The following is a 24,008-nucleotide window of genomic DNA, read 5'->3' on the forward strand; positions in this document are numbered from 1 at the left end:
CTCTTCAAAAGTGTCATTTAGCAATTATTAGTGTGAGCAAAGGGATATCTAGTGTAGTTACGGTACTATTTTCCACTATAGTCAGATTTAATAATCTAGTTTCTGTAGGGAAAGTGTTAAGTGTCAGGGTGACTGTAGTGTAGTGTAGGGTTAACTGACTCTGACTGCTATGGCAGGGTGACCAAACCCTTCCATGTCAGGGTGACCGCCATAGAAAAAAGATTGTTTGTATTAGAATTGCAGTAGAGCAGGATAGTGGCTTTGCTACTTTCACACCTGGCCGTTTTTGATGCAGGCGTTTATTGGGCTTTTTTGTGGCATAGGGTTCTGCTACTTTCACACCTATATATGTGTATGTGTATATATACATACATGTGTGTGTGTGTATATACCCCTACACAGAAGTTCAGATGTCATGCCTGCCTCCAAAGACGTCCACAAAAAAGCCCAATAAACGCCTGCAACAAAAACGGCCGGGTGTGAAAATAGTGGAGCCACTATCCTGCTCTACTGCAATTCTAATACAAACGATCTTTTTTTTCTGGTTCTGGACATGCTACAGAGCTGAAACTTCACAGGTACACTTTTTAGACCCCCCCCCCCCCAGACACTAAATCCAAAGAAATCTCATTTTTTTTTCTTTCAATAATTTTTTCAATAATTGGCTCTCTATCAAAAATGACAATTTTTAAGAATTTTTTTTTGTGTGATTAATAGTCCCTGGGGCATGACCCAGAACCCTAGATACTTTTTAGGGGCATTTATTGGGTTTTAGGGCTTCAAAATGGTGTTTTTTGATTACCGAAGTTCGGCTCACATTGATTTTAATGGGGTTCTGAAATCCGGGCCGAACTTTCGGGAAGTTCGGGTGTTCTGGACAAACCGAACTTTTCAAAAGTTCGATCATCCCTAGTGATGACCTGGATAAGTATATCCAAAAGATCTCAGGGAGGAAGAGTACATTGGTACCAGTAAAGAGGAAGACCTTTCTCTTAAGATTCCTCTTCCTTTTAAGGTCCCCAGCACATATAATACCAGTGCCTCCAGTTCCAGGCAGTGGGGACTGCCTCACCCGTCTGCATCCAGACCCAAGCCTTCGGAGCAAGGTCAGAAAAAGCCCTGGGACCAGAGATCAGCCAAGTCTTCCTCTAAGCCCTCTCAGTGAAGGGGTGCCCCCACTCGCCTGGGTGGGGTGAAGGCTCCCTCAGTTCTCAGGGGCATGGGTGGAGTTAATTCAAGACAACTGGGTTGTTTCCACCATTTCACAGGGATACAAGCTAGAATTTCGGGTGTTCCCACATCCTCAGTTTGTGAGGTCAAGTATACCAACAGATCCCCTAAAAAAAAGCTCTTTCAGGCATTGGACCAGCTGAGAGCTTAGAGGGTGATAACCAAGGTTCCAGAAAATGAAAGGTTCAAGGGTTTTTACTCAAACCTATTCATAATCCCCAAACCAAATGGGTATGTGAGACCTATTTTGGATCTGAAGGCACTGAATCAGTTTCTGAACGTTTGTTCTTTCCGCGTGGAATCAATTCACTCAGTCATAGCCTCCCTGCAGGGAGAGGAATTTCTAGCATCCATAGACATCAAGGATGCATATCTTTATGTGCCTATATTTCAGACCCATTCAAATGTTCCTTCGTTTTGAGATTGGAAGCCATAATTTCCAGTTTGTGGCTCTGCCCTTCGGGTTGGCCAAAGCACCATGAGTGTTCACAAAGATCCTAGCACCAGTATTGGCTGTTCTAAGGTCTCGAGGAATATCTGTAATAGGTTCTCTGCACGATCTATTACTATTAGATTGATCGGCGTTGGCTCTATCCTTCAGACTGTGCATTTTTTGTAACGTCTGGGTTGGAAACTGAACTTAGCAAAGTCAGCATTACAGCCAGTCCAGCATCAGGAATACCTGGGGTTTGTTTTCGACACAGTGCAGGCAAATATATTTTTGCCAGCAAGAATGGTCTCAGACATGAAGTGTCAGGTTCAGTCTATAGTAAGACTGAGATATCTGTCTATACGTCTTTGCATGATGTTACTGTGGATTTGAGGCAATTCCCTATGCTCAATTCCATGCCAGACCCATGCAGAACAACATTCTGGCATTGGACCGGTTCATATCTCTGCTACCAAGAGTATGACAGAGTCCGAATTGGTGGTTGTTAACCAGAAATCTGGAGAAGGGAAAATCCTTTCTTCCAGTGATTTGGAAGGTAGTGACTACAGATACCAGTCTCTCCGGCTGGGGAGCAGTTCTGGAGGAAGCCACTATCCAAGGGAAATGGTCTTGGGTAGAGAGTCGTTTCCCCATCAATATTTTTGAAATTTGTGCAGTCAGTTGGGCTCTGAAATTCTGGACACCCAGACTTCGGGGTCACCCTGTCAGGGTGCAATCCAACAATGCCATGGCCGTGGCTTATGTCAACCATCATGGAGACACAAGGAGTCGATCAGCCCAGAAAGGGATGAATATTATCCTGTCCTGGGCAGAGAAGTTTGTGCCATGCCTGACAGCAGTGTTCATTCCAGGAATAGAGAACTGGCAGGCAGACTTCTTGAGACGTCAACAGATGTTTCCGGGTGAATGGTCTTTACATCGCAAGATTTTTCAATTGATCTGCCTTCGCTGGGGGGTCCCAGACGTAGATCTGTTGGCATCCAGGTTCAACAACAAATTGGAGAGATTTGTGTCCAGGACCAGGGATCCACTTGCAGTGAATGCTTTGGTGACTCCTTGGGAGGAGTATTCCCTGATCTATACCTTTCCTCCGGTACAGCTGATATCGAGTTTGTTGCGCAGGATTCAGCTGGAGGGAAAACCAGTAATTCTGGTAGCACCGGCTTGGCCGAGGAGGATTTGGTATGCACAAATCCAGAGGTTGGCAGTGACGAAGCCCTGGGTCCTTCCACAGTGTCCAGACTTGCTCTCTAAATGTCCGATATTCCACCCTGCTATACAGTCTCTAAATTTGACGGCTTGGCTATTGAAGCATTAATCTTGGAAGAGCAGGGTGTGTCTGGCTCCGCAGTTCATACACTAAATGCCAGGAAGCCAGTCTCTAGAAATATTTATTACAGGGTCTCAAAATCCTACATTGCCTGGTGTGAAGCCAGGAAATGGCATCCCCGCACATATATTATCGGGAGAATTCTATCCTTCCTGCAAGCAGGGGTAGATATTAAAATTAGCCCTCAGCATGATTAAAGGGCAGATTTCAGCTTTAAATCCTCAAACAAAAACTGGTTCTCCTCCCATGGTACCTCTAACTAAGTGTACACTTCTATTGAGAATCACAGTAGAGGCACCAGTTTTTGTTTGAGAATTTAGTGCTGCTATTTTTATATTTATCTCGTCCATACCCTCAGGGTCTTGAGGCAGCAGCAATTTCCTCTCTTATTATTACTATAATTTAGTGGCGCAAGTGTTTTTTCTATTATTTAGATTTTAGCTTTATCGTTTTTTTTTCTCCCATTTATTGGTTCAAACCTTCCTCCGGGGAATATTGCATTTGCTTCCACCAGTGAAGCCACCGTTGTGTCCATGGGACTTAAATTTGGTGTTGGCAGTTTTGCAAAAACAGCCTTTTGAACCTCTGTTGCAGGTTCCCCTGGCTCTTTTGACCAAGAAACTGGTCTTTTTGATTGCGAGAATTTCGGCTAGAAGGGTATCGGAACTAGCAGCTCTTTCTTGTAAAGAGCAATTCTTGATATTTTATCAAGATAGGGGGATTTTACATCCTCACCCAGATTTTTTTTCCCAAAATAGTGTCCGCCTTTCATTTGAATCATGACATTATACTACCTTCTTTTTTTCCAGATCCTCACTCAGAAGAGGAAAATTTATGGCAATCCCTTGATGTAATGCGTGCACTTAAATTTTATCTACAGGAAACAGCTCAAATTCGTAAAGCCGAGAGGTCCCTCTCCTTTTCTATGGGGTCTTTATTGCTTGCTACAAAAATGAGGTACTTCCTGTAAGGGAGGGGTTATATAGGGGGTTATTGATTCTGATTGGTTGCCAGTGTCCTTCACCTATAAGTGGCTATATAACCCATATGTTATGATTAATGGCTCTGTGTCTCGTGATGTACTTCAAGAAATGGATTTTACAGGTAAGCATGAATTAAAAATCCATTTATTTGATCGGCGCTTAGCCATTTAAAGAAAGCAATGTACTCTAGCAATTCATACACAGCTCCTCTAATTGAGTCAGAGGTTGTGACATCACCAGCCCACTTCTCTGACTCAGCCAATCAGAGGAAGCTTTATTTAATTGCTAGAATGCATTGCTTTCTCTGAATGGCTGAGCACCAATCAGATAGATATTGTGTACCGGGTATGAGACAGGGAGGTCTTGGCTCGAACTCGGAACACAGTGTGGTATGCTTTATGGAGCCTCAGCTCCATACAGTTTATACAGAAATCCAGCGGTGTCACATGTTAGTAAGGGACATAGTTTGGGCCAGCTTGGGTCAAAACAAACTAGATTAAGTGTATCAGAAGCTGGAGTTCAGCGTTAAGAGAGATTTAATGATCCAGAGGTGGACTTTTTTTTTATAACCTGGGAAAAGCACTTTCTGGCCTTTTTTGACTTATTCACACTGTATGCAGTGGCTGACGTTTTACCACAATGTCTGTCACCGCAGGGAAACACAGAAAACAAACGTTTCCTATGAGTCCCATTCACACTGCAAATGCAGCCTGGGACTGCAAAAAAAAAAAAGCAGCACAGCACATTGCACTGCTGTACATAGCCATGAATGAAGTGCCTGTTTTGCACACTTCAAATAAAGTTTGTACAAAACAAAAAAAAAGCAAAAAAAAAAAGGAGCTGTGTGATCGCGCACCACACTGCACCCCACCCTCTACCCCTACCATACCTGGCAGCAGGGAGCTGTCGCAGTGGTGAATCATTGCTGAAGCTCTCCATTGCTGTGTGAACACAGCCTTAAGGTCAACCTGTTTGGATAAGTTTACCCAGTTGAGTTGTCATACTCTATTTTAACACCTGGGAAATACTGGAATATTGCGCATTGCTGTTGGTTACTACAGCTGGACATTTGCACAATAACATGAACAGTATTTAAATATCACTGATGGATACTTGCACAACTTTAAGAATTTTAATGGTTGCTATTGGGTACTACAGATGAACATTTTTTTTATTATACTGGTCATTACTGATTATCACAATAGGATATTTTCACATTAGCACTAAATGCACTTTCATAGATTTTTTTTGCACCCTGAGAATATGTTGTGTTACAGTATTAGTGATAAAAAATAAAACAAACCTAAACGCCTGAACCCAATTTTGCATGTTTTGGTAAAACTATACATATTATTTTAACTATATAGTGTAACAAGGTGAATTGTACCTTTTTTTCAGAACATAAAAAGGGGATATTGCCAAATTTGTTACCACAGTACATATGGCCCAAAATACGAAATAATTAAAAAAAAAAAAATACAACCTCTGCCCACATTCTTTTTGTTTGTACCCATAGTAGAGCAAAAAAAAAAAAAAAAAAAACGTGCACATTTTGCTTTTTTTTTCATCCTATCTAAATGCCCTGACACTGAAATAAATTTAAAAAAAAACATTTTTTTTTATAATCCTACCCAAAACACACTGACCCTGACCTTTAAATCTGACTCTGACCGTGATGTTGACCCTGACACTGACCCTGACACTGATCTAGATCAAGCCCTGAACTATTTTATCTTTTTTATTATTATTTATTACACACAGGCTTTTTTGTTGGTTATATTCTTCTACTTTGGCTAGAGGAAAAAGATACCGTGTGGTTAATTTACTAAAGGCAAATAGAGTGCACTTTGCAAAAGCAGTTTCACTTATTTTCCCCAGAGCTTATTGAATGTGGTGAAGCACTGCTGATTTATATGATCTAATCATATGCAAGCAAAGATGCTGGCTTTTTTTTTTTCCTAATTTTCCTTGCACCTGATTGAGTATTCTTTACAAAGTGATGCTTCACCGCATTCACAAAGTGCGCAGTCTATATGGGAATAGGAGAAATAAAGTATGGGGCAGGTTTTACTGAATGATCCCTGTGTTAGCCAATCATAGGCTATCACAGCAGTAATGTAATGGGGAACCTATCCTCTATCGTTAGTGCAAGATCAGGAGCTGTTGGCAAGATCAGGAGCTGTTGGCAAGATCAGGAGCTGTTGGCAAGATCAGGAGCTGTTGGCAACACGTTATGGAACCCACTTCCAGCACAAATGTAGGAGAGCATATACTGTATGTAGCATCTTGGAACAAGGCCAATCCCCATGATGCCGCACATACAGTATGTGTGAGCTCAGCGTCATGATTATGTTTTTTACGTCACTACTTTTCTTATCAATATTTTTGTTTGATTGATATGTTTATAGGCATTATTCATCAAGCTTTTATTAAGTTAACTTTATTTAAATATTATTAGAGAGCACTTTGTTTAAGTAACTATAGTTTTCATATATCACTGGTCGATAATACACATCAGCTGTAGGTTAGATAGCACACTTGTGTGAATAGTAATATTATTTATTAAAACAGCTATGAGGGTGTAGGCACAGGCAGGTGTTTCTAAGCACAATCACATGCCAGGAAATGCATTACTATGTTTTAGGAGGAATACCAGGCCAAAGGGTAATTTCTGCAGTATACTGATTAGGCACAATTAGCATTACAAAGTTTACTCTATAATATAGCAAATCTTTATTTTTTCCCTTTTTTAAATTAATAGTATCTTAAAGCACATATTTCTTCCATTTTTACTTGTCTATTATAAAATAGTATGTGCCTTAATCAAATTGAAATTGGTTGGGTGTGCCATTTTATGTAGATGTAAGCAATAATATGTTTGAATATTTTATATTTTATCTAGTTGCTTTTATGGCTACTCATGCAATAATTTGTGCCTCTTTCCTGGACACTGATTGCCCTGAAGAGACCTTACATAAAATAAAACACACACTTGTCAATATTTTCAGAGCTATCACTTCCTGAATGTGCAAATGACTAGGGCACACCAATGAATTATGAGTGCAGTGTCACGATGTCCAGACTTCTGTCACAACTCCCATTTGCTACAGTATATCAGTTTAAATGCTTTTAGAAATATTATCAGTTCTTGTGAGATGAATATTCTAACATATGTGTAAAATGAACTTGTATATCTGGCAAAAAAATATATATAAATTTCAACTAAATGAATACATACTTCTGTATTAAATAAAATAAAATATATTCCTATTTACTAGTGGATTAAACTGTTTGATAGGAGATTGTTTCTATGCTGTGACATTTTGCTTACAATTGCACCCTTTTTGGAAAGATTTGTTTTTCAGACCATAGTGGTAACAGTAACCAACACTCCCTTACTTGGTTGTAGAACATTATTTCAACACCCAGAATAGCTTTAAAAGGCCATTCAAAAAGTGACATTTTATGGTGATATAATCAGTTTTGTCACAGTCGTGAATGTCATGCTAATAATTATAACAATAAACATGGTGACTCCTCTTTCTAAAATAAAGGGTTAACAGGGTGCGCTGACTTAGGGAGAAAATTGATATAGCGGTTGACATTTCTCACACATTTACTGTAGACATATCTTTAAGGTACATGTGTTTTTAAATGACAGTCCTTGATTCACAATAAGAAAATGTTTGGTGAAATACGTATTTTCTGCTTTATAAATATGCCTTTAGGTATACGTGAATATATATGCAAACTGCGCTAACTAGAAAATTATATGTGATAAGCTGCCAGCACTCCAACTTGACATAGGTTGTACAGGGTAAACAAAATAATAAGTGCAGCGCTAATGACCATAAACACATTTAGAAAAAAATGTGCAAATCATTTAAAATAGTGAAAAAAAATGACTTAAAACACATTGAAAATTCAAATATGCAAATCGTATATAAATGAGAAACAATTCAAATAGTGAAATAGTCCCAGGTGAGAAGACGTTGACATCCAAATTAATATAGACGTGGTGATAAGTAGTGAAAGGATCCCCACACCAACAAAATAATTATGAATGCGCTCACCAGAGGGTATAGACCCAGACCACCATATGGTAAATGGGTCATATATAGCAGGTTATGGTAATAGATCTCTCCGACCATCGATGAGTCACCAGATGTTAAACAAGAATGACCAAGGGATTAAATAAAGGATGCCTGGACTTCCCAACCGATGTCACATACAGTATATGGGGATAAACCAGACAATGCAGGCATAGTGTACAACCGCTTCACAATATTTATTAAAAAGGAAGAAATACACTTACAAACATCTTGTAGACAGCGCATTTAGGTACAGAGAGGGCAATGCAAGATTCTGATGCGTTTCATCCAAGCGGATATAATGATAGGAAATTTGCACATTTGATTTTTCAATGTGTTTTAAGTAATTTTTCTCACTATTGTATGTGATTTGCACATTTTATTCCTAAGTGTGTTTATGGTCATTAGCGCTGCACTTATTATTTTGTTTATGGCTTTAGGTATAGCTGCAAGTAAAAGTTTTTTTCTAGTTTGGTAGAGTGGAAGAGGATTAGAAGATCTGTCAAAGTGGTTGTAAAGGTAAAAGGTTTTTTTTTTTTTTAACCTTAAAGTGGTCGTAAACCCTGCCATATACCTAGTGAAGTGATTGACCTCAGGTGATACACAGAGATGAATCAAATCCTCCTACATAAGTTGTACCTGCCTGTCTGCAGTCTTCTCTACAACATTTCTGAGTGCTGAATATTTAAAGCCCGTGTGAGAGTAAAGAAAAAAGGGGGCAGAGAACTGAAGTCACACTTTGCAGAGCTCAGGGAGGAGAGCTCTGAGAGCTGAATGGGGCATACCCCAATTCACACAGCACACAGGAACAGAGCTAAGGCTGTCAATCAGATAGAGCTCCCTCCCCTGTCACCATTTTTCTCTTGATGTCAGGAAAACTTGTCCGAAGTGAATCATGCTGATAGCAGAGAAACAAAGTAGCAGACAGAAATTACACTTAGTGCTCTTAACTGAGACAAGTACATAATATAGAGGGATATGCTTTTTGTTCATATTTCCTGTCTGAGGTTTACAACTACTTTAATGCATTCTCTACATTAGGGTAAAGAACCAATATAGCAGCTCCCCCCAGTCCCCCCTAAATATTTACCTGGCCACAATTTCGATCTAACACTGTGCAGGTCTGCAGCAGTTTTTCTAATTTCTCCCCACTGTCACAGGATTGGCTGAGAGCAGCGGGAGTCCTTGGCTTTTGCTGCTGTCAGTTAAAATATGTGAGCAGAGGTCAGGGGGTGGGGGCCGAGCTGCTCTGTGTGTTTGAAATTGCTCCCCTAGCAAGTGGCTTGGAAGGGAGGAGACCAAGGCACTGACAGTGTAGGAGGAGGTTTGGGGCCACTCTGTGCAAAACCATTACATAGAGCAAGTAAGTATAACATGATTGTTATTTTTGTTTTTTTAAACGCAATTACTTTAAGTTTTTGTTACTGTCTGTGTCCATGTTGTGGAGATCTAATTTCACCATTTGTCATAGAGATCAATGTAACCAAGAGAAAAAATGATGAAGAGAGGGAAAAGTAAAGGTAAAAATCATTTTTTGGGAAACTTTTCTGGTGTCAACTGTCAAAACTGAAATGTTTTCCTTGTTTGGTGAGATTACCATTTACTTCCTGTTGCAACATAAGCACAATAGTGCAGGGGGTGGATCCATTTTATATGTAACACAGTCCCTCTTTGTACCATCCCTAATCTAGAATACTAAATACATACTCACTCATCCCATATAAGGGACGAGAGAAAGGATAAAAAAAATTGGACTCTTATTGTATCAGAGATACCATTCAAATAAAACATAAAAAAAATAAATTGTATTATAATGGTTAAAAGACCAATAAACATGGATATATTTTGACCATCAATATTTTGAACCAAACGTCATAAACTAGCTCTCAGTCTATATTATTGTTTTATGGCGCCTTTAGATTGATGCATTTTGCGATCTACTCGCTTCTTCAGGATCCACATCACTGTGTAAATGTGTATTATTTAAGAAACAAATCACTAAGAAACAAATCATGGAAATAAATGACAGGAAAAAAAATGTATAGTACAACCGCATCAAAAGTAATAGTGAAAACTCTCAGCCATTGTAAGAAAAATATGCCTGAAAAAAGAACCCTTTAGGGATGGAAACTCTATCGGTCTGAGGGGGAAGGGGTGGGTCAGAAGACTAACACAACCTGCCAAACTATGAAACCACAAGAACATATGAGATATATCACTTTATCAATGGGCCACTTACCGATCTTAAAAATTTCAAAAAAGCATTTATAGGGCCAATGTCTGAAGTCTGACATAGCAATCTCATATTTATGGATCAGGAAAATGAGAATGAAGAAGGTCCTACAAAAATCAATCCTAAAGATAAGGCAATTTAACAGAAAAAAATCCAATGTGTAGATACATCACTAGCCAATAAAATATATAGAACCTTGCGCAAATGATATACATAAAGATACTGTATAGTTCATATGTGAAAAATATATAGGATAATGTTGGATACAATCCTCTGAAACAAAAATATTTATATTGAAAGCAAACCCCAGCAAATTTTACCATCCCAACCACTCTCATATATCAACCCAAAAGAAAAAAAGACCAAAATCACTAAATACTAATTCACAAGCAACAATCGGCACTAAACCCCCACTAGTAATTTACAAATAATGCCATTCTTCAAAAAAAGAAAGCCTACAACATAACAATGCACATAATTGTATAATTAAAATCATACAATAGCCCCAACATATAAAAGTTACTTGCTGCAACGGCCAATCTTTCCAGTCTCTACACTCATAAGAAAACAGCACACAGTTGTGTGTGGAGCGCCAGTCTCCTCTATATAAAAGAGGACAACCAAGTCCCTGCCCCCAAGAACACCTGCTCCACCAATTAGGAACCGCTCAGATTAGAGGCAGGGCCACTCCCTCAGATCATAATGTCACTTCTATAAACTCCACTGAACCCACTACCACTAAAATTAGAAATTGTACGATGAGAATATCACCACATTCCCCAGCCAGGAGGTAGGTGCAATCGCAATCCAAAATTGCCCACAGCACCAGACCATCCCTAAAGTGTACCACAGCACCAACTAAACCAAAAAAATTCATAATGCAAGATGTAAGATTGTCCTAATACAAAGCCACCCAATACATACAAATCAAAAACAAAGGAATACCTAACTAAATTCATTTAAAAATTGCAAAGAATAATCAACAAAAAACCATCAATAAACACCGTAAAGGGGTGGATGATAACCGGGCCACATAAAGTCACCTGGGGGACACAAACCAAGAAAGGGACAACCTCAGGAACCATGTGTGGGTGGGGCCACTCACCCTGCATGTGGGAGTACCTTTTGCAGGGAAAGCGCTAATCCATGCTTTCTTTGGAATCCTCCCTTCACTATGCCTCTCTGAGTCTGAATGTGGGATTCACATTATTGCAGGTAAATTATATTCCTGGTGCTTTTTCCCTAAAAAAAATTTCACTAAACTTTAGTATAGGTGAGCTTGTGCATTATTTGTACTCATCTCTAGCAGAGTGCTCCTTTTGGCACTGCCCAGAGGAGCCAGGTGGAAAATTGTCAACCAAACAATGGCCGCATTCAATCAGTTGTAACCACTGTTCTGGTATTCTGACATCCGTGGGTACTAGCTGTCAGAATACAATAGCAGGCAAGGCAGATTTGTCCATCTGCGCTGTTTAACAAGGATGAAGGAATCTGTTAGATTTCCTTTTTTCCAGTCCACAGATTGAACAAAATAAATTAATGGGTGTCTGGCCAGCTTTAGGCTCTGTTCACACTAGTGCAACTCCAAATTCACGCGATTTCGAGTGTGACTTCGAAGTGAGACTTAAATGTGAATGTTATACAACTTGCATGCAACTTATAGGGTAACTCTACTTTTGTGGGGAAAAAAATTAGCAAATAAAGAAAAACCAACACAGCATATACAATTGCGACACAAATCATATTGTAATTGAATGTTATTAAAAATGACCTTTCCTTTTTAATCTACAGTTGTTGTAATTTTCTGAAAATGCAATGTAATATGGCTACCTGGAGCTGTTCTTTACACAGAATGTGTACTGACCACACCCCAGAAACATAATTTCCTGCTTGAGTGATTGGCTTACCAATTTTCCCAGAAGTCTACACTAAGATACAAGTCAGATTTCTGGCATCCCCTGCAACAAAAATGTCATTTTTGGTGAGAGACTCCCAATAGGAACACGTCTAAAGGGATGCAGGCCAAGCAGATTTCCTCATTAGAGTCCTGCAGCTGCCACAGCTGATAGATAATTATGAAACCACTCCCATTTGACCCACTCAGCACAGAGACACAGAGGAACAAATAATGATTTCTCCAGAATAACAAAAGGTAGGAATCTACAACGAAGTTTGTTATAATCTCTGCAATGTACAGAGATCACCCAGAGGGGAATGTTTTTTTCTCAACAAAAGTGGAGTTAGGCATTAACACTCTCTGAAACTCAAGTCACAAGAAAGTTGCATCAAAGTAGTGCAGGAACCTTTTCAAGTCACTGCAACTTTAGGTCGAATGGATTGGAATGGACGCCATTGAAATCAATAGGCTGCGACTTGTCATGCAACTTTATGTGTCCAAAGTTACATGACAAATCTCGTTAGTGTTAACAGAGCTTTATTGTCCCTGCCACAGCAGGACCCCATTATACCCCCTACCCTGCTGACTAGACAGAAATCAGAAGCATAGTGATAAGGATGTTCAGATCATTCAGCTCTCTCACTGTGAGAAAATATGCATACCATAAAGTCTAACTCATGTTTAGTGCTGCCCTCTCCTAGACAAAATGCTGCTGTACAGAAGATTCCAGGAGACTAATATAAAGACAAATCCAGGTACTTACACTAGCTGCATTTAACAAATGTATTGAATGCGTGTCATACATAATTGCCTTAACTACAATTACATATCAACTTGTAGTTGCGCTATAGCCTGAAGTAATTGCAAAATCTGAATGTTTATCATACATTTAAATTGATGCATACATATTTTCACAGCAGGAAACATCTCTGCATAAGACTTGAGGGCATTTTTAATAAGCCAGATAATGTCTGAACCTGATGTATCAACGCACATAACCTAAAAACAAAATCATACAAAAACTATCCAGAAGATGGAAAAAGAACACTGAAAGTTTTACATTTCCAAGTTTCAAAGAAGATAAGCTGATTTTGCTTCTTGCTGTAAGGCTCTCTCTACAGCTGTCAAAAGTTCTTAATTATAGATGGATGAACTTGATTGCATTTGTTCTCAACCATGTAACCCAGGAATAGGATGAAATTTAAGTAAGGAGATAAGAATTATGACATATTAGTGTATGAATTTTTTTGAAAATTTTCATTACGCCTTAAAGTGTTACTAAACCCAGGACCCTGCTTTCACTATATCTGGTCTCCCACAGTACACACAACATGGAAATGCAATTATTTTAGTAAATAATAACTGCTAAATACCTTTTCTCATCAGCAGTATATAACAGTCTTGGGACTCCTATCAGTGTATGGCCAAGCATTGGTTAAAGCTTGTAGGAGGAGTTTTTATTCTCCACAGTCCTTTGAGGCTGTATGACTCCTGACCCTCTGTCTGGGCCGTGCTGATTGGCCCTGGGCTGATCGCATGCACCCTCCCAAAAAAAACCTCTAGCAATACACACCAAACTGAGCATGTGCAGAGTGCACCCAAGACTCTGTACTATCAGCAGATGGATTAGGGACCGTAAAAGAAGGGGAGTATCAGAGAAGACAGGATCAAACAGCCTTTTTATACAATGTGAATGATTAACCCCTTAGGTTCCATAATGAGTATAATAAGCATGCTTTACTGCAAATACAGACTGATTTTACTGTTGTGGTAACACTTTAAGGTGACCAAATGTGAAAGCATTTCTATAAAAAGTACATCGTACATTTGAAAATGTTATACTTAACTTGAATTAATAATGAATGTTTTTTTTTAAGTGGAAGCATTTCTTTAAGGGCCTATCTATAGTTATGTGTAAAATGTGCGGTAAGATGTGCATTACTGCAAAACACATTAATACATGAGTCCCGGTGCATTACAGCACCATTCATTTTGAAGAGCACCCAACACACTATTAAAGAAGCAAGCAACCACAATACATATGCAATGGATTTATGGTGTGCTGAACTGCAAAAAATAGTGCTGGAACAATTTTTAATAAGTTGAGGCTTGTTAATTACCTATTATAAATCAGTAGGGTGCCTTAATGTAACTCACATGATATGTACATGAAAATATATATTTGGATACAAAAAAAAAACTAATAAAAGAGAAATATGGAGATGCCCACTGCTGAGCTCTCCTTCTGAAAATACAGGTTCCTTGGCTGTCGTGCTAATTCTCTTTCTTCAGTACTTAAGGCTCCATTCACACCTGAGCGTATCGTTTTCAGGGGGTTTTTTCGGCTTTTTTCCAGGCGTTTTGTTGGGCATTTTTCAGGCGTTTTTGCAGGTGTTTGGAGGCAGGCAAAAATGCCGGTAATCTGCCAAAAAAGCAGTTCATGTACTTTTTTGAGCTTCAGGTGACAAAACGCTCATATGTGAACAGGGGCCATTGAATTGAATGGGATTTTGCTCGTTGGGCGTTTTGAGACTTCAGAGATGAGCGTTTTACAAGCTGAAAAACACTCAGGTATGAACAGGGTCTAAAGGATAAGTTCACCTTTAAATAAATAAACATGGATGACATTTGGGCTTCAACTAACTCCTTATCCTAAAACATGCTCGCTGTTGAGACCAGCTATGAGGTATTCCTACGCTGGTATCTCGTTCTGACAAGAATCAGTAAATTCCTTCTGACCTACCCCTTTACTTTCGAAATTGTCGTGAAAGGGGCCCACATGTGTATATCTGGTGGACATGCCCAGTCATGCAGAAATTTTGGGCTGAAATTTTCACAATCCTCTCCACCATGATGAGTAGGCCGACCATCCCGATCCAGCCTTTGCCCTGCTAAATTGTTGCCCGCCCGATCTCACAAAAGCAGAATCAAAACTTGCAATTCATCTTATTACAGCTTCTTAGCAGACTATAGAAAAGGCTTGGAAATCACCATATTTCTGCATTGTAGATAGTTAAAATTGGATCACCAAGCTATGATCCACAGTAAGATCGAGGAGACTATATTAGATAAGATCACAGTTCATTTGAAAATCTGGCAACCATGGGTAGATCATTTCCTTCCTTCACATTTTGACTCTACACTCCTGGAACCCTATGTTTAACCACTTGCCGCCCGCCCACCGTCAAATGACGGCGGGATGGTGCGGCCATTGTTCTGGGCGGACGTCATATGACGTCCGCCCATTCAAGCAGGGCAGGCGCGCGATCGTGTGCGCGCCGCCCTGCACTGCCGGTGTCGGCGTGTCCCTGGGACACAGCCCGTCACCGGCAGGGGGGAAACAGCCAGTGGGCGTGGCTGTTTCTCACGTGATCGGCTGTGTTTCAATCACACAGCCGATCACAATGGGAAAGCCCAGAAGATGACCGCGCATGCGCGATCGGGAGTGCGCAGCGCGGTCATGTCGGTGGCTCTGTGTTCCCTAGGACAGTGACAGTGACTGTTTACTATGTGATCGGCTGTGAATCCATTCACAGCCGATCACAAAATGTAAACACAGAGAAGTAACTCACTGTTACTAGCTCTTCTCCCCTCACACAGTTTCCAGTGTGAGGAGAGCAGAGCCAGAAACAGTGAGTTACTGCTCTGTGTACCTGTCACAATGTAAAATCACACCAGTAAAGGTCCCCACACAGTCCTCAGCCCCCCCCCCAATTGCACCTGTCACCCAACAGTCACCTCATCAGTGCCCAGAAATTGCCACCCATAAGGCTACGTTCACATGTGGAAATCATTGCAAATCGCGGGGCACCTGTGCGTTGCCCGTGATTTGCAATAGCCCCCCAAACACTGTGCGATGTTGACGTTAGCTCGCACGCAGAAGCGAACGCATACACAAGTCCCGCCCACATATTTAAACGGTGTTCAAACCAAACATGTGAGGTATCGCCGCGATCGTTAGAGTGAGAGAAATAATTTGAGCCCTAGACCTCCTCTGTAACTCTAAGCTGGTAACCTGTAGAAATTTTTAAATTGTTGCCTATGGGGTTTTTTAAGTACCAATGTTTGGCGCCATTCTGTGAGCGTGCGCAATTTTGAAAGATGTCATGTTGGGTATCTAATTACTCGGCGTAACATTATCTTTCACATTATGGAAAAAAACTGGGCTAAATTTACTGTTTTCTTATTTTTTAATTCAAAAAAGTGAATTTTTTTCAAAAAAATTGCATTTGGAAGACTGCTGCGCAAATATGGTGTGATAAAAAATATTGCACCGAACTCCATTTTATTCTCTAGGGTCTCTGCTAAAAATATATATATAATGTTTGGGGGTTCAAAGTAGTTTTCTAGCAAAAAAAAATGATTTTAGCTTGTAAACACCAAGTGTCAAAAATAGGCCCAGTCTTAAAGTGGATAAATGGACAACTTTGTGTAAAGTGCTACTTGGATGTTAGGCCTCTGTATGTGGCTAGGCTGTGTAAAAGTGTTACACATGTGGTATCGCCATACTCAGGAGGAATAGCAGAATGTATTTTGGGGTGCAATTTTTGTAATGTTTGATCTATTACTTACTTTCAATAAGAAAAAAAAAAACATTGATCAAGAAAAAAAATAAATGCACATCATTTTGCATGGAAAAAAAAATGGGCATTTGTTGTTATTTTTACTAGCCTGTAAAGCCTTGCACCAGCAATGAGCGGCAGCGGCTGGGTGCCATGCACGACCCCTGCAGACTTGTCAGTGTATCTGTCAGCTCGTACCTCGTATGGGCAGGCAGTTACATACTGACAGGAAGAGACAATTAACCTCCCTGTCGGTATTCCCGAGTGTGGCTCGGGGTGAAATTTCAGTGCCATTAGAGGTAACCCAGAGCCACACTCAAAGTACCACCAGGGAGCATCGCTGGATCCTGAAAGAGAGGGTACTCACCTTGTCCCGGGATCCAGCGATGTATCCCGGCAGTGTATGGCGGTCGGATTTTCCGCCGATGCTCTGTGCTTTGGCTTCCATCTCCTGCGACGTGACGCTCACAGGGGGGTGGAACCGGCGGGAAAATTCAAAAAGTTAAAAACACAAACACACTGATATATTGTAACCCTATTGGATTACATTACTAAAATAAAATAAATTGACCTTAGATTGCCCCCCCAGTGCTTTCTCCATTGCCCTTCCTGCATTTTTCCTGTACTTTGTGTCTGGAAACTGCAGAGCGACCATGGTATCAAAAAAGCACGCGGCCACCTCAAAAGCGGTATATGACCTGCTGGAAAACAGCGACAGTGATACAGAAACGCTTGCAGAATGGAGTGATAGCGATTAGTGGGGAAGTTCCTCATCGGATGCAGAAAGCGATTTTAGCAATGATCCTGCGACTATGCCCAGGGATGTGTGGACTTGGTACTCGATTGACTGCGGTACGGAGCACGTAGCGCCCCCAAGGTTCCCGTTTACTGGAGCACCTGGTATCAAAGTGGATGTTGAGGATGACAACCCCTTGGCATACCTCCAACTCTTTTTGACTGATGAGGTTATTGAAAAGATTGTTATGGAAACAAATCGGTACCAGGAGCAACAAGCTGCAGCGCATGGGAGGTTTTCAAGGAGCAGAATGTGGGAACCAGTGACCAAAGCGGACATCTGGAAGTTTCTGGGCCTAATTTTTCTGCAGGGAGTGGTGGGGAAACCCCTGCACAGAGATGTATAGTAACTAAGTAGAACTACTTCACTACTGTACTTAAGTACCGAAAGGCGGTATCTGTACTTTCCTGGAGTAGAATTTTTTTCTCTTACTTCCACTTTTACTTCACTAAATTTTTTCGATGATTTCAATACTTCTACTCCAATATTTTTTTTTTGTGCTGCATAGTTACTCGTTACTATTATAAAAATTACCACTGTCAGAACAGTAGATGACAGGTTTCATGAAGCTCAAAACGTGTATTATCAGCGCATACGAAAATAAATGCTACTGTATGTATAAATAAAAGCTGCATTTGAAATAATAAAAAACAATATGATGTTCAAACTTTTGACTACTTTCTTTAATAACTACATAACACAGTACTTGTACTTTTACTTTCAGTACTTGAGTAGCAATTTTTTTTTCAAAACTACTGGTACTTTTACTTTCAGTACTTGAGTAGCAAAATTTTTAAAAAAACTACTTGCAATACTTAAGTACAAAAAATGTTGAATACTTTAATACTTCTACTCAAGTCACTTTTTGATTGAGCACTTCCACTTCTACTCAAGTCACTTTTTGATCGAGCACTTGTACTTTTACTCAAGTATGGGTTTCGAGTACTTTATACAACTCTGCCCCTGCAGAAGTGGTATTGGACCACCAACAAATTACTGGCCTCTCCTTTTTTTGGCACGGTCATGTTGGAATACAAATTTTCGCTCATTATAAAATATTTTCACTTTGCAAATAATGATGAATTTGACAAGACTTCTCATCCAGCTCCGAAACTCAAAAAGATTTGGGACGTTTATCAAATTATTTTGAAAATTTTCCAGCAGTCCTATGTACCAGATAGAGACATTTGTATCAACAAAAGTCTAATGGCCTATAAAGGAAGACTCAGCTGGATACAGTATATAGCGTCAAAGAGAGCACACTTTGGTATAAAGTCATTCATGCTATGTGAATCCAGCACTGGTTACATATGGAATTCGGTCCTATACACCGGGAAAGAAACCAAATTCAATTAAAGATTCACCAGTTATGGAATGGTAACCGCTTTGGTTCTTATGTTGATTGAGCCATTGCTGAATCAGGGGTACTGTGTAACCACAGACAATTTTTACACGTCTCCAAAACTCTATGAGTTCCTTCTTCAAAACAAGACGGATGCATATGGGACCATTAGAGCTAACTGGCGTGACATGTGCCAACCTTTGCCAATAAAAAACTCAAGGCAGGAGAAATAGTTGCCTGGCAGAAAGGCAAAATGATGGCACTGAGATGGCGCGACAAAAAAGATGTTTGCCTAATGAGTACCATTCACAACACCTCTACTCTCATGGTACACACAAAAGGTGGAAAAGACGTAATGAAACCACAACTGGTGATGGATTACAATAACACCAAGGGAGGTGTGGACAGAACTGACCAGGCCATGACTTTTTATCCGGCAATGCGGAAACAACAAAAAAATATTACAAAAAAATCTTCAGGAATCTTCTTGAACAATGTTTGTGGAACGCATTTATTCTACTAAAAAAAAAAGAGTGACAGGCCTGTGGTTCATGTGGACTTTGTTTGTAAAGTTGCCGAACTGATATTTCTCAGGCACCAAACACCAACGGCTGTAAATAGATCCAGACGCCGTTCTGCTGGTGTTGTGAACCCCGAACACCTGACTGGTCCTCACTTTATGGACTATATTCCACCAACAGAAAAGAAGCCTGCACACACAAGGATGTGTGTGGTTTGCTGTTCCAAACGTGACGACATTGGAAGGAAAATCCGTAAAGAAACGCGGTACTATTGTCCTGACTGTGACGTTGGACTTTGTGCTGTACCCTGTTTTAAAATTTTCCATACCCGGGAAGTTTACTGAAGCAATATGACTACTAATATTGCATCCTTGTTTGGCCAAAAAAAAATGTCAGTGTTTTTGATTATGTTATTTACTATAATTTATTGAATAAAAAGTATTATTATTATTATATTATTATTTGTTATTATTTATAGTTATTTATTATATTATAATTTATGATTTTGTGTTTCAAACTTTATCATACCCGAGATGTTATAAAGAAGAACGCACAGTAAAACAAAAATCATATGTAAATAGTTGGTTTGAGCTGCTCATCCTTAAGAATTACATGCAAAATAATGGTACTGCTTTCAGCACCTAAAATCTGAAATAATCATACCGCCAGGGAGGTTAACTATCAGAGCGCCTAACAGCACCATGGTAGTTCATTGAGAACTACAAGCTGACACCTGCAAAGGCTGTTGGTACCTGTAGTTTCCCATTCACAGAACTCTGTGATTGAATGACATAGCTGGGTGGAGCCCCTCATAGCGGTATTACTTTCAAAGAGTGACAGCAAGCGCCCGGAGAACTAGCTGAGGGGAGAGCGGGAGAGGCTATAGCTGTTGGAACATTTTACATGTTCCACCCTAAATATGGGTGTAACATGTTCCAGAAGATGAACTTGTCCTTTAACTCACTAGGTCACTGGTTCAGAACAAGTATGAAGATAAAGTCCTCTAGCTGTTCTTTGAATTTTCTAAACCAGCATGCTTGTTCCAGGTCAGTTGCTCAAGAATATATGGAACTGATGGATCAGCATTACAGCTATGCAGCTTGTATTCTTGGAAGGAGAGAAGCACTGTCATCCCCATATTTCTCTCTTTCACTTTAAAAAGTATGATAACAATGTTCCCTTAACCAGAATGCTGTCATATGAAGTCGTTTACATTGAGTTGCAGCACACACAAAGAGAAGCATCAGATCTTTCTTTACATTGGCATGTAAATGTCAAGGTCTATTTTTAAATTCATCTCTTGCCTCAAGGTCTCGCTCCACATTAACATTCTTTAATGTGTTTTCATTCAATAAGAATGTTTATCACTGTACTATTTCTTTGCTGCCATCTTGTCTCAGAGACATTCTTTTGGCGCTGCTTAGCTGTGAAAAGGTGGCATACTTTTGGTAATCCAATCCTTAATAGAAGATGACTTGACATATGAACGAGACATTATTCTCTGTCTTTCCAGCTGCTGGAATGTTTAATTACATTGCTTTGGAAATGTTTTGCTGTTGAAGTTGGCATAATAATGAAGGCAGTTGAAGTTCATTTCAGACTAAAGAGAAAGCAAAACACGTCAAAGACCCAAACACTAACACGATGAGCTATCCTATCACACATAAGATTACAATGCCGCAGTCCAGTGTGTTTAAATGACCAGATCCTTTTTCAAGTCCACTTTTATCCAGCACTAATGATGTGATGACTGTAACTAATCAGCCTGCAGCACATACATCATCACATTGACCAAACCAGTAACATCCTAGTACAGAAGGGATAATGGGGCAGTGTTCTGTCCTGAAACTAGGTTTAATTTGATACTTATTCATTTCTATTGATCTTTTAGAAAATAATGCTAATGCATCCTATTAATTTTCTAATGTGTTGTCCTTTAGTTTCACAATTAATTAACAATTAATTTACCAAAATTAAGTACTATATAATGGAACACAAACTACTTTCTAATACTAATATATTAGAGTTATAATTTTTCAGTCCAAATTCAAATTACCCACTTGCCGACCACAATAAGTATATATATATGTTGCGGCTTGCAAGTGGTGTACCGGGTAATGGCTGAAGCTATCAGTCTATTCCCCGATATATTTTTTTTCAGCCAGCAATTGGCTTTCTCATGAAAGCAGTCCAATCAGCCAATTAGCTGCTGGATTGCTTTCAAAAGCAGTGCGAGTGGACATCCCCACCCCCTCCCGCAGCTCGCTAGTGTTTCTCGGGCTTACCGTTTTTATAACACCATGGTTCGAGCAGCTGGCCATAGAAGTTACCAGAGACCATTACATCTCTGATCGCCTCTCTGACCTTGGAGGACCAGAGCAACATCATGACATCACTTCTGGTCTAGGGAGGAAGTAAACAATTATTTTTTAAGCTAAAGATCAATTTATTCATTTTTTTGCTTTTAAAGGTAGAGGAGAGATTTGGGGTCTTATTGAGCACAGATCTCTTCATAAAGATGACCAATCAGGGAAGTTTACATTTCCCTGGAATAGAATTAAAAGTGATACAAAAAAAATAAATAAAGGAAAAGTGTAAAAATAGAAAAAAATAAATAAGAAAAAATATAAAATTTAAAATGTCCTCATCCCTTCATGCTTGCCCGCAGAAGCGAATGCATATGTAAATAATGCAGGCATATGTACACGGTGTTCGCACAACACATTCAGGCATATGTACACAGTGTTCGGACCAAACATGTGTGATGCGAACACCGTGTACATATGCCTGCATATGTACACGGTGTTCGCACCACACATGTGACGTATTGCCATTAATGTTAGAGTGATAATTCTAGCACTTGTCCTTCTCTGTAACCCTAAAAGGTAACCTGTAAAAAAAATTTAAAGTGTCGCCTATGAAGATTTTTAGGTATCATAGTTTGTCGCCATTCCAAGAGCGTGTGCCATTTTTAGAGCTTGACATGTTAGGTATCTATTTACTCGGTGTAACATCATCTGTTATATTTTATCAAAACATTGGGTTATACTGTATATTGTGTTTTTTTAAATTCAATAAAGTGTAATTTTTCCCAAAAAAATTGCACTTGAAAAACCAATGCGCAAACACAGTGTGACAAAAAATTGCACCAATCTCCATTTTTTTTCTATAGGGTCCCTGTTAAAATATATATATATGTATAATGTTTGGGGGTTCTGAGTAATGTTCTAGCAAAAAATACTGATTTAAACTTACAGAAAAAGGCCTGGTCGGCAAGAGGCTATTATTGGTTTTGGGTAGATGATTATTGGCATTGGCTTCATTCAGGAAAAATCCTAATTTAAAAGTTCTGCTTTTCAAATTAGTAACCTATAGCAAGATCTACTGTACCTTGTACTACTTTAACTTCGGCACAGTGAGTTATAAATGGTTGGCAAAGAGCACTTATAAATCAACACAGCATAAGTCCATATATTTTCACTCACCCACTGGTTTTTATATTTCTTCAGCATCCTTTACCCGGTATTTTTTTTACTGCCCCCTGTTCCTCAAACTGCTCCCCCTTAAGCTGCAAAGGATGAGATATACACATTCTACATTGTAGCATGGCAAAAATGACCCCCGTTGCATTTGGCACTACCCCTGAGAATGTGACCCATTTAGCTAAATGGTACTATGCCGCAAACACCCACACAATGGCTTGAAATGCACACAGTTGAGATGGGGAAAGTTTTTAAGGGTTAAAACAGGCGGTGAGGAGGTGACATATTGCATTTTGGACAATACAGCAGAAAAATTGAAACTCTAATTTGAGCAGAAGAAGGAAGCTGAGGGGATAGGAAATTGAATGCATTTTCACTTTGCCCTGCATGGTTAAAGTAAATTCTGTCGGCTTTTTAAAGTTGTCTGGTCCCCTTAGAGGAGATTTTTCTGTGAAAATTAGGTTAAAGACTAAGTTCAATTTTAATTAAAAATAATAAATGCAGATGTAGCAGATGTAGCCAGGCACTGGCTATGCTATAATGAAATCTGTGTGGAGGCCCTGACCTGGGGGGGGGGGGGCACAGAGGAGGCACTGGCCCTATGGGGGTTCAGAGTAGGCCCTGGGCTGGGGAGGTGTGGAGGAGGCCCTGGGCTGGGGGGTGTGAAGGAGGCCCTGGGATGGAGGGGTGTTGCAGAGGAGGCCCTGGGCTGGAGGGGTGGTGCAGAGGAGGCCCTGGACTGGGGGGTGCAGAGGAGGCCCTGGACTGGGGGGGTGTAGAGGAGGTGCTGGACTAAGGGGGGGTACAAAAAATAATCAGCCCCAGGTGCCAGATGTGCTAGCTATGCCACTAAATACTGGTGAGCTGAGGAAGGAAAGAGAATTCTGAGGAGCAGATATATTAAACGGCGAGAGATGGGCTCGCTCTCTCAGGGCATAGGACTTCTAGATAAAAGAAGAGAGGCTGTCATTTTTACTGGGAGACAGTGGATTTTACGGCCATAACTCTGGAGGCAGTGGACTGCATTGCTGTAGCGCAAATCGCTACACTGAGATCGCATCTACTCCTCTCTGCTCTGGGACTTTTACTA

The sequence above is a fragment of the Pelophylax lessonae genome (genome assembly GCF_965119305.1).
Source record: "Pelophylax lessonae genome assembly, chromosome: 1".
NCBI classification, from domain to species: Eukaryota; Metazoa; Chordata; class Amphibia; order Anura; family Ranidae; genus Pelophylax; species Pelophylax lessonae.